The sequence below is a fragment of the Micromys minutus genome, assembly GCF_963924665.1.
Source record: "Micromys minutus genome assembly, chromosome: 10".
NCBI lineage: Eukaryota > Metazoa > Chordata > Mammalia > Rodentia > Muridae > Micromys > Micromys minutus.
In genome coordinates this window covers 6,152,217-6,165,581 of record NC_137979.1, presented here as the reverse complement: position 1 = coordinate 6,165,581, position 13,365 = coordinate 6,152,217, and the positions used below count along the sequence as shown (strand labels likewise).

At 43.4% G+C, this 13,365-nt stretch overlaps 1 protein-coding gene across 2 annotated transcripts in view; it reads right to left on the bottom strand.

The window, feature by feature from the left end:
* AFF4 (ALF transcription elongation factor 4) overlaps nucleotides 1-9,071 on the bottom strand; it is a 69,415-nt gene extending 60,344 nt beyond the window's left edge. For both annotated transcript variants that reach the window (XM_080922853.1, XM_080922854.1), the window contains exon 1: nucleotides 8,805-9,071. The gene's annotated coding sequence lies outside the window, so the exon portion shown is untranslated. The remainder of the gene's footprint in view (nucleotides 1-8,804) is intronic.
* Nucleotides 9,072-13,365: the final 4,294 nt, after the last annotated feature.

The following is a 13,365-nucleotide window of genomic DNA, read 5'->3' as shown; positions in this document are numbered from 1 at the left end:
GTCTTGCTAGTCTAGGTTGACCTAGGTTCACCATCATCCTACTCCAGCCTCCCACTGTACTAGAGTCCTAGGCTTTCACCTTCACACCCCGCTTTAGTGGGTGCAAATTCTTAGTCTGTTTTTGTTCTCTTGAGACAGTTTCACATAGCTCAGGCTGGTCTTGAACTGCTAATCTCTTGACTTCATCCTCTGGGATTATAGGCTTGCACCACCATGCCAGAATAGCTGGCAGTTCTTAAACACTAATCTATAGAGGGGCTTCACCTGTGAGTTGTGGTGCTGCACTTTTTCACTTCTGTGTAAGAGCCAGACTGTTTCTAGTATACTGGTAAAGTCTGTAACAAACAGTATTAACTACAAAAAAGACCAACACCACATACATCAAAAACATGTCACTAACTGCTATGCCAGGGTTCCTTTGGACTTGTTCTACCTGCAATAAGCAACACAGTCCATGTCATAATATAGTTTTATCCACCACCTTTCCCAGCAAAAGCCACTACAAAATCATGAGTTCAAATTAAGACATCACAAACACAATAAATAACAATCTAAACATGGGAGGTAGGAAAAAAGAGCCTTTATAAGGCTATAAAGTCTTCAAGAAGTTACATACAACTCATTCATGCTCAATAAGTCTCAGATAATATGCTAATAAAGACATATAAAAATAAACTTGTTTTGAGACAGGGTTTCTCTGTATAGCCCGGCCTGTCCAAGAACTCATTCTGTAGAAAAGGCCGGCCTCAACTCAGAGATCTTCCTGCCTCTGTCTCCCAAGTACTGGGATTAAAGGCATGCACTACCACTATTAGGCAAAAATAAACTTTTAAAAACAGAAAGAAATGTTAAGAAATAAAAACTTGGGGGCTGGAGAGATGGCTCAGCGGTTAAGAGCACTGACTGCTCTTCCAGAGGTCCTGAGTTCAAATCCCAGCAACCACATGGTGGCTCACAACCATCTGTAATGGGATCTGGTGTCCTCTTCTGGTGTGTCTGAAGAAAGCTACAATGTACTTATATATAATTTAAAAAAAAAGAAATGAAAACTTAATTTAATCTTGAAAAGGGGTCAAATTCAAATATGTTAAGAAAGTATAATCTTGGATTCCAGTCGGATTTGAGAAGACAGAAGGAAGAGGGACAATTTATAGGAAAAATTGATGACAGTGGTGGCATTCCTCACAACAAAGAAAAGAGAATTTGGAGGTGGAGGCGTAAAGAGATGGAATGCCTATATGAATGTAGTGATCTGAATGCTTCTAGCCTCCTCAACCTCAGTCTTTCTGGATATAACCCCCCCCCCGCCACCCAAGTCACAGAGCTGTACTAAAAGCAGACAAGTGTACCATGACCTTACCCTAAGAATACAGCAGATAGCTAAGACCCTACATGCTTTATAAGGTATATGATATAGGAATGCCTATTATGCTATATGGTTATAAATGTTACATATACTATTCAATATAAAATATGTTCAATATCACATATTATGTAAGATCTATTAAATTATGATGCATATTATGTGTGCAAGTACTATATATATATATATATATACATATATATATATATACATACACACACACACACACACACACACACACACACACACATATATATTCTATAAACAAGACCCCCAAAAGGCACTACAGTAAACTAGGGAGCTTGTAACTTACATCAGAGCCATTCCCATATGTCCATTACGGCAGTTCATAGAGTTAGTTACTCAACTCTGTCCTCAGAGCAGCGAAACTCAACCACAGACAATACATAAACAAATGGGGAGACTGGATTACAATACAATCTTATTCATGGACACTAAAATTTGAGCTCCCTATAATATTCTCTTCCCAAATAACATTCTTTTTGACTCTTTGCTACTGTTTAAAAACACAAAGCAAAATAAAAATATAAAAGCCATTCTTACCTCATAGGCTGCACAAAAACAAGAGCAGCAGGCTACATTGGATCTACTGGTTACAGTTCGCTGACCCTTGTCAGCTAACCACTAAAACAACATAGAGCTTTACTCACCTAAACTTTCCAAATATCCTTGTAGTGTTAGTTAAAACAAAACAAAAAACAAACAAAACCCAAGGAAAATCTTCCAGCTGACAACAGAAACTCTTTACTTGACTAACCAAAACCACTCTATCTGCAAGAAAATCAATAAAGTTGCTGCTTATATCACTATCACGTGGTTTTCTTACCATGTGTCTAGTAACATCAAGATCAGTGTAAGCTTGAGAACACCTAATCCCTTCCCCGAAAGAGCTTATTTCAGAAGTGCGGAGGTACCTCAGAGGAAGAGGCTACCTACCATACATAATAATCCTGAGTTCAATTTTAATACTGTAAAACCAAACCCAACCCAGCCTAAGGAAACAACTTTCCCACTATTTCTTATTAGCTATATCAGAAATAATACACTTAGCATTTTAGCTCACAGTTTTCAGACTTGTAAAAGGACATCAGGGACTGAGGAGATGGTTACCTGTTCTTCCAGAGGACCAGAGTTTGGTTCTCAGCACCCATATTGAGTAGCTCAAATTCCTCTAACTCCACCTCCAGGGAACAGACACAACGCACACATAATTTAAAAAAAAAAAAACCAATAAAAATAAACTCTTAAGAGGATATTAACATGAATATACAAGAACAGTAACCTTTAAATGTGTTTGTTAAGTTAAATTTGGGTAAAAACCTACAAAAGAATAAAGTTGTTTGCTGATGCATGTAGTTAGAATATGTTGGGGCTGGAGAAATGGCTCAGGGGTTAGGAGCACTGACTGACTGCTCTTCCAGAGGTCCTGAGTTCAATTCCCATCAACCACATGGTGGCTCACAACCATCTGTAATGAGATCTGATGCCCTCTTCTGGTGTGTCTGAAGACAGTGACAGTGTACTCACATATATAAAATAAATAAATCTAAAGAAAAAATTCCAGAATGTTTTAAAAATTTATTCCATACGGGAAAAAGTAGGATTGTATATGTGTATGAGACAGACAAGAAATAAGTGGTATAGAATGCCTTTTACTCCCTTTCTTTCATGTGATGTAACTGTATGTCAGTACAAGACAGAACACTAAAGTAACAGTGTAAAAATGGATTTGGGACTGAAAGCCAGGCCTCCTTTCACTATGATAACAGGAAATCTAGCACTTTACATTCAGATGATACATTCAGGTTGCAACAATAGAGAACTGAATGCATCTCAAATGATTTTTAACAGGTTGCAACAATAGAGAACTGAATGCATCTCAAATGATTTTTAAAAACTACTCTTGAACACATTTTAAACCCCTTGGCTGCAACCATTCTTGAGTTCTTGATAAAATGATATAGTTTGGATCTAGGCAGTCCCCATAGGCTCTTGCACTAAAAGTCTAATCCCTAGTCTGTATCACTAGGGATGGCAGAGGCTTTAGAAGGCAGGGCCTAGTGAAAGCAAACTGGGTCATTAGGGGAATCTTTGTGGATCTCCCTCCCTGCCTTCCTCCTCCTTTCTTTCATTTCTTTCCTTCACTTTCTCTTTCTCATGGCTTCCATAAGGTGAATTGGTTTCTGACCCTCTGACCCTCTACTATGTTACATTTCCTCACCACAGTCCCAAAGTAACAGTAAAAAAAAATAAGCACTGAAACTTCTGGAACCCTAAACCAAAATAAATCTTCCTTCCTTCCTCCCCTGCCCCCTCTCTCTCCCTCTTCTCCTCTTCCTTCCTTCCTTCCTTTCTTTCTTTCTGAGACAAAATCTCACCTCACCATATAGTCTTGGCTAGCCTTGAACTCATGTAGAGCAGGCAGGCCTCAAACTCAGAGAGATCCATTGGACACTACCTGCAGAAGTGCTGGGATTAAAGATGCTACTAACAAGCCCCAAAGCATCTTATGGTTTACATTGTTTGACTCAAACATTTTGTCACAGCAGTGGAAAGCTAGCAACAACTAAAGAATTAAAAGAAACAAAGTGATCAACTCAGAATAAATGGAGAAGTCCAAGACTATAACAGGGCTGGCAAAAGAACTCAGTGCTTAAGAACAATGGCTGTTGTTCTTCCAAAGTATCCAAATTCAAATCCCAACACTCATATGGCAGGTCACAACTGTGTATAATCCCAGCTACAGGGGATCTGACAGTCTCACACAGACACATGGAGGCAGAACACCAGTGTTTAAAAAAAAAAAAAAAAAGCCACGCTTACCAAAATCAAAAGGTTAATCAGAGAATGAAGAGTCTGCAAAGGAGCAGGCATGGTGGTGCATATCTGTAATACCAGAAGGCAGAGGCAGGCACACCTCCAAGTTTGAGGCCAGCCTGATCTGCATAAAGTTCTAGGACAACCAGACCCTGTCTCTAAATAATTTTTTAAAGGAGAGTGACTGCTAAGGAACAACAGCAGTTTCAGAAGTTAAGAAAGAAAACAGCAGTATAGGGGAAATAAGGCAATACCAAGTACAGTTAAGAAGTAAGGGACTAAGCAATGGCCACGTAGTTTGGCCACACAGGGTTCCAGGACTTGGTAATCAACTGGTAGATGAGTGAGAAACCAGGCTGAAGGTTCAGGAGTGAAGAAGAGCACACTACCTCTTCTGCCCATCAAAAGTAAAATCAGGGGGCTGGAGAGATGGCTCAGCAGTTAAGAGTACTGACTGCTCTTCCAGAGGTCCTGAGTTCAATTCTCAGCAACCACATGGTGGCTCACAACCATCTGTAATGGGATCTGATGCCCTCTTCTGGTGTGTCTGAAGACAGAAACGGTGTCTCACATATATAAAATAAATGCATTTTTTTAAAATGTAAAAAAGTATACAGCTGTGATTTCCAACATATGGAGACAAAGGTAGAAAGATTAGGGTTCAAAGTCATCCTCATCTACAGAGTGAGTTCAAGTCAGCCTGGGTTATACATGAGACCCAGTCTCAAAAAGCCACCAAGGAAAAAACTCAGCACAAGCTGTGGAATTTCAAAAGCCTGGCTTGGTAATAAATATCTTTAATCCCAGCACTGAAGAGGCAGGCAGATCTTCACGAGTTCCAGGACAGTCAGAGATATATGGTGAGACCCTGTCTAAATAAAACAAATGTAAAAAAAAAATTAAATTAAGAAGAAAAAAAATCCACAAATCTTAAACCATGGTAGTTCACAGTAATCTCAGCATTTAAGAGGTGGATAAAGAGGATCAGAAATTCAAGGTCAGGCCAATCAGTTCTTCCACGTCTTGCTACACTGTGAGTTACCATAAGCAAGCCCTACCCGCCCAAACTAAAGAAATTTATAAACAAGAAGTTATCATTGAAGTTAATGCTGGCATCGAGACCTTGTATGGCGCTTGTGATTGAGTGTGCGGAGATGACAGGTAGTAGACAACAGGAGTAACATCAGAATGGTGGTCATACAGGGAGTCAGCATCATCGTGTCAGAAGCTCTGAAGAGTCTTAACAATGACTGTTCAGCAGAGAAGTCCAAAAGGGCCCCAAGAGACTCCCCAAAGGGCCTGACTGACTGACTATGGCAGAGAACTGGGTCATAGACATTTTCATATGAAACTTTTTGCTAAATATATTTTTGTGATACTCACAGGAGGCGGGAGGGACAAGAACAAAATCAACAAGAAATGCAGAGCAAAAGAGACAAAGAGGCAGACAGACAGAGAGAGAGGCAGAAAAAAAGAGAGAGGAGAGAAAGAAACCCAAGGCCAGCAGCAGCTACACATCCAGTTTGAGGACAGCCCTGTCTCAAAAAAAAAATTATTAATTTAAAAATAAGATTAAAAGCTAATTCCAACATTAAAATTAAACTAAATTTAACCGAACTAATTTACTTGGCTCTCCTCTCTGTGTGTCAGTATCACTAAAATTCTTAAGATGTGGTCAGGCATGGTGGTGGTACATGTCTATAATCCTAGAACTCAAGAGGTTTAGGCAGGAAGAGAACTGATAGTTTGAGGTGAGTCAAAGTGACACAGGAGACTTGTATCAAACAAAACAAACAAAACAAAAACTGCCAGTGAAAATGAACATCAAGACAGAATGAGTCAGGGGCTAAGGCAAGAGTTAATACGAGCTGCTCCAGTGTCACTTCAAGTGTACAGAGGTGACCACTAGAGTAACAGAGTAACAAAAAAGAGTAGCTGCTTAGAACTGAACCTTTAACTACAATGTATTCGAAGTAACAAACTAGCAAACAACCTCCCAGAAACAAATTCATTGTTTCAATTATCAGAGGAAATAAAAAAGAAAACAGTAAAAATGTGAGGGTTATAGAAAGCTGTAAAACCTTATTTATAACATGCAGCAAAGGTTTTTATTTAGAATGTTTGTGGAATCTAGAATGTATGCTTGTAACTTGGGAGGCAAATTACAAGCTGGGTATCGAGGCACAAACCTTTAATCTCAGCACTTGAAAGGCAGAAGCAGGTGGATCTCTGAGTTCAAGGCCAGCCTGGTCTACAGCAAGTTCCAATACAGCCATGAATACAAAATGAATACAAAATTCCTGTTTCAAAAAACAAGAATAAAAAAAAAACCCTTCTTTGATTTTTATGAAAGGTACTGCAAAAACGGGGGAGGAGGGAGCTTCCATACATTTTGAGCTCCATTCTAAGCCAATAAGTAGTCAAAAAAAGAATACCTATTTTCTTTGTTCCTGTCAGGTACACAAAAAACCATGACTTCTACTCAAAAAAAAAAAAAAAAAAAAAAAAAAAAGATCCAGAACTTTTAGCAGTTTTCATCTTCCATAGCACTTTCTGAAGCTAATCCCCATTTTTCCCCTTTCAGATACTGATCACTTGTTCATATAATGCCAGCCTATCTGTAACATCTCTGATTGAATAGATAAACAATTTCAACCTCAAAATGCTATCAAATTCAACCTAACTACAAAAATACTGGAGATGATAAAAAGCTAGAATAAACTCATTCTGAAGACACTACAATAGATCTTTTAAGGAAATTACAGCATGCAAGTGGATTAATTGTTCCAAAAGGGATACAGTAACCGAGGACAGAAGAGGCTACATGAATCCGAATGTAAAACTATGATATACAGAATATTAACTAAAACAAAAAACATTCTCCTCATAGAAATTAATCACACAACTTCACCAAGCACTGTACGTCACCTTACATCCCCAAACTGTCCAGCTCCATCCAAATCACACACAGCTAAGCCCACCCCAACCAAATAGAAGAGATTTGGCTTTTGGCTATTCTCAAGACAAGATACCTTGTCTCCACTTGAAGCAAAAATTACTTAAAATGTACCTTCTGTTCCTACAGAGCCAACAAAACTCAGCCTGCTGAGGGCCACAAACTCAATGACAACTGCTGGTATTAATTAGAAAAGAAAAGAAAAAAGATTGCTTCTAGGTTTTCAGGAAGTTCATCATGAAAGGCAACTTTTAAAAATAACTTTTTAAAAAATAACTTTCAGATTTTTTTTGTTTGGAGACTGAGGGCTGAGAAATGGAGCGATAATAAGGAACATAAACCTGAAGAAGTTGAAGAAGCCAGCTTTGTTAAAAAACCAAGTGGCCACTTGCCAACACTTCTTTATGCATATGTGACCAAAGACGACGAGTCTAGGCTTCCTCTCGGTCCACATCAGCTTCTCATCAAATCTCCAACTAAGAAGGATCTCGTAAACATTTCAATATCGGTAAGTTAAAAGGACCGTCCAAACAAAAGATTTTATAAAGCTTCGTTGAATCAATATGGAAACAAAGCTTTAAGCTTTCCACAATTTGAACCTCCCCCCCCCTCGGCCCCACAAAAAGCACACATTTTAAATGTCACACAAACATCCTATTCACGGGCACCTAGGGCTTAGATTCCGGCACTGGAAAAGGGGCTAGCTTCAGTTTAAAACCTCAGCGGGGAAGAAAAAGCAGAATTCTGACTTGCAACTGACGAAACTCGGGAGAACCCTGAATCGAACTCTTGGTTCGAACTTCACTCGCAACCATTTTCAGATCAGGGCTCTCGACTCCCTAGAAAGGTGTCATCCGTGAATGAAAAGGCTAGTAAGGACACCCCACAAACACCGGGGACTCCTGTACCCCGTGATCCGTTCTCAGAGAGTGGAAGCAACAGCAAAGTGGAAGGAACAAAGCGCTGACGTCAATTACGAGATTAACCCTGCGCACAGGCAGCTGGGGAGGCCTCAACATCAATACCCAAAGCCCGGCCATTGCGATCGCCAGGTACCAGGCCGGTTTCCGAGTGGGAAGGAGGCTTTCTCGTATTCCAACCCAGGTTCCCATTTTTTCACTCAAACCCCACTGACCATCAAGGACGGAAATCCCCCCACCCCACCCCCCTTTTTTTCTTTCGGTGGAGGGGAGATGGGAGAGTGGGGGTGGGGGGAGGTGCGCAGGATCGCGAGAAGGAAGGCGAGAACTACTTGAGAAATGAGCCAGAATCTGGGCCTATTTTCTCTTTAACTAGGAATGACTTGAGTCGGACGAACGATAAATTTTTCAAAGGATTAAACCTAAGGGAGGAATGGAGGAAGGGACGACGGGGGGAGGGGGGGATAAGAAACGGCTAGATGATGGGCGTCCGGAATGTTGGGTGGGAATTGGTGGGTCTTTAAGAAAAATTAATTTTCTTGTTTGAAATTTATTTCGGAGGGAAAGTGGGACAAGAAGACGGAGGGCAAAGCCGGGTCGAGCGGCCCCCCGCCCCGCGGGTCTCCGCCAGCGTCAGCGGCCCGAGCCTCTCCTCGCCTTCCCCGCGGCGCGGCCGCGCCTCAGACGTCAGTCAGGCAGTCAGTCAGTCAGTCAGGCGGCTTCTCACCTCCAGTCCCCGCTCAGCTAGGCCCGAACCATCTCCCGACCGCGGCGGCGGCGGCGGCGCCCGGCGTGCACCTTCACCGGTCGCGCATTCGGGCCCGCCCAGAGGAGGCGGCGACCGGCTGCCTCGGGCGAGGGGCAGCGGCGGATCCGGAGGCCACGGGGAGCCGAGGCGGCGCACCTCACACGGCGGACGCCAGGGTTCCGCCCCGCTCCATGACGGCCCGGCCGAGCCAGGGACGGCTGACTGAGGCGGGGGTGGGCAGACGGGGCCCTGGCACCGAGATCCCCGCCCCGTCCGCTGGGGGCGGCGGCGGCGACGACGACTCGACTCCCGCAGCGGGGACTGGGACTGACGCAGTGGCCGCGGCCCATGTGACCGGGGACGGGCTGCTGCGAGCGTCACGTGACCAGGCCGCGCCCCTCCCGCAGGCAGCGCGGGGGCTGCGGGCCTGCTGCTCGGGAGGCGGCGTCCGCGGGGCTGACGTGCGGGCTGACGTGCGGGGCGCCTGGGCCCGGGGCCGCGGGGGGGCGGTGCGAGGCGCAGGCCGCAGCGGGTTCCGCTGGGCCGCACAAGCGCGAGACCCCGGGACAGAACCGGGCCCCAGGCACACGCCCTCCTGCGCAGCCCGCTAGGGAGGTGCCGGGGGGCGGGGCGGGGCGCAGCCCGGCCGACCGGTTTTTGGGGTGCAAGTGAAGGCGGGGGCCCGGCCGCCCGAGTCCCGCAGCGCTCCGCAGGGGTAGGGAGGGAAGGGTGACGTGGATGTCCGCAGCACGTACTCCACTGCTGCGTGTGGGAGGATGAGCCGGCCCTGCATCATCTAAAAAAAAAAAAAACACAAAAAAACAAAACAAAAAAAAAACCTTCGTGAAACCGGGAGTCGTGGCAGGCCTGTAATCCCAGCACTTGGGCGACCAAGGCCAGGAGGATCGTCACGAATTCGGCCTCTGTGGGTTATTTAGTGGATTCAAGGCCAGTCTGAGCTACTAGCAAAACCCTATCAAAACACACACACACACACTCCTTCGACTCTTACCTTCTGCTAGTCTAGACAAACCATAATTTAATTGGAATCAGTGATTAGACAGACGAGGTTTTGAAGTCTCCTAGAACCCAGTAATAGTAGTGCAAGAAAGGTGTCCTCTTCCTCTATATCTGAAAAACATGCAATCCTGTCACTGGTGCCACGTGTCTCTTACCTGCTTGCTTTCTTTGGTGGCACCTCATGAAGATTCTCTACCACTTAAATCTTGAAATTCTTCGCTCGTTATTTTAAAACTAAGTTTGTAGTTTGTGGTCTCACACCTTGGAAATCCACTCAACTACACACTTGAGTTCTAAGACATGTCTCAAAAACACTAAAAAAGGATTACCTGGCATCACAGGCCTTAATCCCACCACTCTGGAGGCAGAGGCAGGAAGATTGCTGTGAGTTTGAGGTTAACCTGATATATATGTCCAGCTCAGGGCCAGCCAAGGCTACAAGGCTATATGGTGAGATCCTGTCTCAAAACAAAAACACTAAATAAATCTTAGGTTTTACATACAGTTTCCTCTGTGTAGCCTTGGCTGTCCTGGAACTTACTTTGTGGACCAGGCTGGCCTCAAACTCAGAGATCTGCCTGCCTCCACCTCTGCCTCCCAATTGTTGGAATTAAAGACGTGTCAGTGTGCCTGGCCATCTTTTTTACTTATGAAAAATATTGGTGGTGGAGAGACGGCTCAGTGGCTTAAAGGCACTTGCCACACAATCTTGGCAATCCAAGTTCAATCCCTGTAGCACACAGAAATGTCTTACCTCAGCAGGTGCACCTGCACATCACACATACACACAGACACCCACGTGAATGCTACAAAAGGATCTCAAACTGAGGATGGTGGGACATGGATGTAAATCCTAGCTACTCACCAGCTTGAGACAGGAGGATTGCAAATTTAGCAAACATTCCTAAACTATATAGCAAGTTTGAAGCCAACCTGAGAAATTTAACAAAGTTTTGTTTCAAACTAAAAAAACAAAACAAAAAACAAAAAAAAAAAAAAAAGCACAAAAGGGGCCGGTTATTACCTTGGGGGGGCAAAACAGTTCAAGACAGTTTCTCTGTGTACATCTGGCTGTTTGTCCTAGAACTCCCTGTAGACCAGGCTGGCCCCCAACTCAAAGATCTGCCTGCCTCTACCTCCCTAGTGCTGGGATTAAAGTCGCTCACCACCACTGCCTGCCCATGGTTACTTTTCTTGTTGCTGTGATGAACCAATTTGATGAGAGATGGCTGACTTACTATTTGAGACAGTACAGTCTTCTATGTTAGCCAAGGAATATAAGATAGCTAGAGCCTAGTACAATTGTTCACATTTGGGCAGATTAGGAGAGAGAGAGAGAGAGAGAGAGAGAGAGAGAGAGAGAGAGAGAGAGAGAGAGAGAGAGAGAGAGAAATGCTGGGACTCAGCTACTCTCATTTTCCTCTTTATTCACTCTGGTTCCCAAGCCCATGAGATGGTGCTGGCTACATCCAGGACGGTTCTTGCTCTTCAGTTAATCATCTCTGGACACACAAGGCAGAGACACAACCAAAACACCTCAAAAATGTCTCAGGCATTTCTTAATCTAATCAAGTTAACAATAAAAATTAACACAATTCGGTGAGATGGTACCCACCTTTAATCCCTCGACACTTGGGAGACAGCCTCAGGAGAACCTAAAACTCACTATGTAGCTGGAAATGTCCTTGAATTTCTGGTCCTTCTGTCTCCGCGTCCCTGTGCTTGGATTACAGATATGTACCCTTACGCTCGGCTTAACAGTTCTAATATTGTTCAAAGAGCTGAGGCTTGGGGCAAGTCTTCCTAGATGTTCCTTTAAAATGGAAAAAAAAAAAAAAAAAGTTATGTTCTTCCATTAAACAATGGTGTGGAGAAAGCACTCACATTCCAGAAGTGGGGGGAAAGGAAAACATCAAGAAAAAGATCAGACCAAAGCAAGACCAAATCGCAGCAGGGCTAATGCAAACTCTTGCAGCTCCGTGTTCAGTATCGAGGGCTTGGAATGGCTCATCTGAGTTCCAATAGGCTTAGGCAGTCTGGGAGGAGGCATAGCGGGAAAACTGGTAGAAGAATGAGAGTCATGTATTCCATCCCCAACATGGCAAAAACAAGTACGGCATTGGGTGCCTATAATCTTAGCACTCAGATGTGGAAGCACAAGGGTCAGGAGTTTAAGATCATTTTTAAGTGCTGAGTAAGTTCACAACCAATTTAGGACACACAAAACACCTTAACCTCCACCCCTAGAAAAAAGACTTTTCAAGATATCAGTTCAGAGTCAAATTAGTGAGTTCATTGAAAACAGTTTTTGTTTGTTTGTTAGAAATAGTCTTGTGTGGTCCTGTAGTGCGAGTATTACACCACCTAACCTTTCTATCTCTACCTCATGAGTGCTGGGATTACAATCGCACCTGACCATGCGCAGCTCTGAGTGATGTATCAATGGTGGCTGCACACACAGTAACAGTTTCTAGAGATACATTGCTTAAAAAAAGTTTCTAAGGAACTTCATTTCTTTTAGTTAATCAGATCCTAGATTGGTTCTTGAGATGCCCTAGATCTGGGTGGAGGCTGATGAGATAAAACCACAGACCTGAGCTGCAGAAATGACTCAACCATTAAGATCACTTGGTGCTCTTTTTAGAGGACTCAAGGTTGGTTTCAAACGCCCACATGGCTCCTCACTACTGTTTCTTTAGTTCCAGGAGATCTGACATCCTTTTCTGGCCTTCTTGGGCACCAGTGTTCATGTGGTATACATGAACATACTTGCAGAATATATACACACACACCTAAAAACCCAGAAATCCACAGGTCATGGATTTGAGTAATCCTTGTCATAGTAGGTCACAGTTCAGATGTCTTTTAACCATCAACAAAGTTTGCAGTCTTGATTGTGAGATTTTTCAGAAAGTTACAAGGTCACAACTAGTAAAGCAATGAAGTTAAAGATTACATGAGGTTAAGCCTTAGGTATGATTGTTGCTGTTTTAACAGTCTAATTTGCCACGACTTGCCAAGTGCCTCCCAGCACTAAGGAGGCAGAGGCAGGAAGGTCTTATGAGTTTAAGACCAGTCTGGTCTACACCATAAGTACGGGGTCAGCCAAGGATAGACAGTGGGATACTGTTTCAAAGAAATCCAGACTAAAAACATTCATTTAAAAAAGAATCTTGTCTCCATATAAATGATCTCAATAGTAAATTTTGCTTATTTGTGACAAAATTTTCCACAGCCCATGATAGGCTTAAGCAGCCTTGGGTGAACCAGCCTCTGTTCCTTCTCATTCCTCTGAGCCTTCCAGGTCTCTCTGTCCTGCCTGAGCGCCACACCCTGTGGGTTTGTTGGTTTGTTTTCCACCACTGCCTGGCTGCCCCTTATTTGCTGGCATTCTTCCATCTGTTTCTGATTTCTCAGAGGTGATGCAGACCTTATTTTCGGACATTTTCTCTCTTTCTCTCCATGTTATCTTTATCTCTAGACACCAGGGTTAGCAAATTTTTTCTTAAAAAAAAAAAAA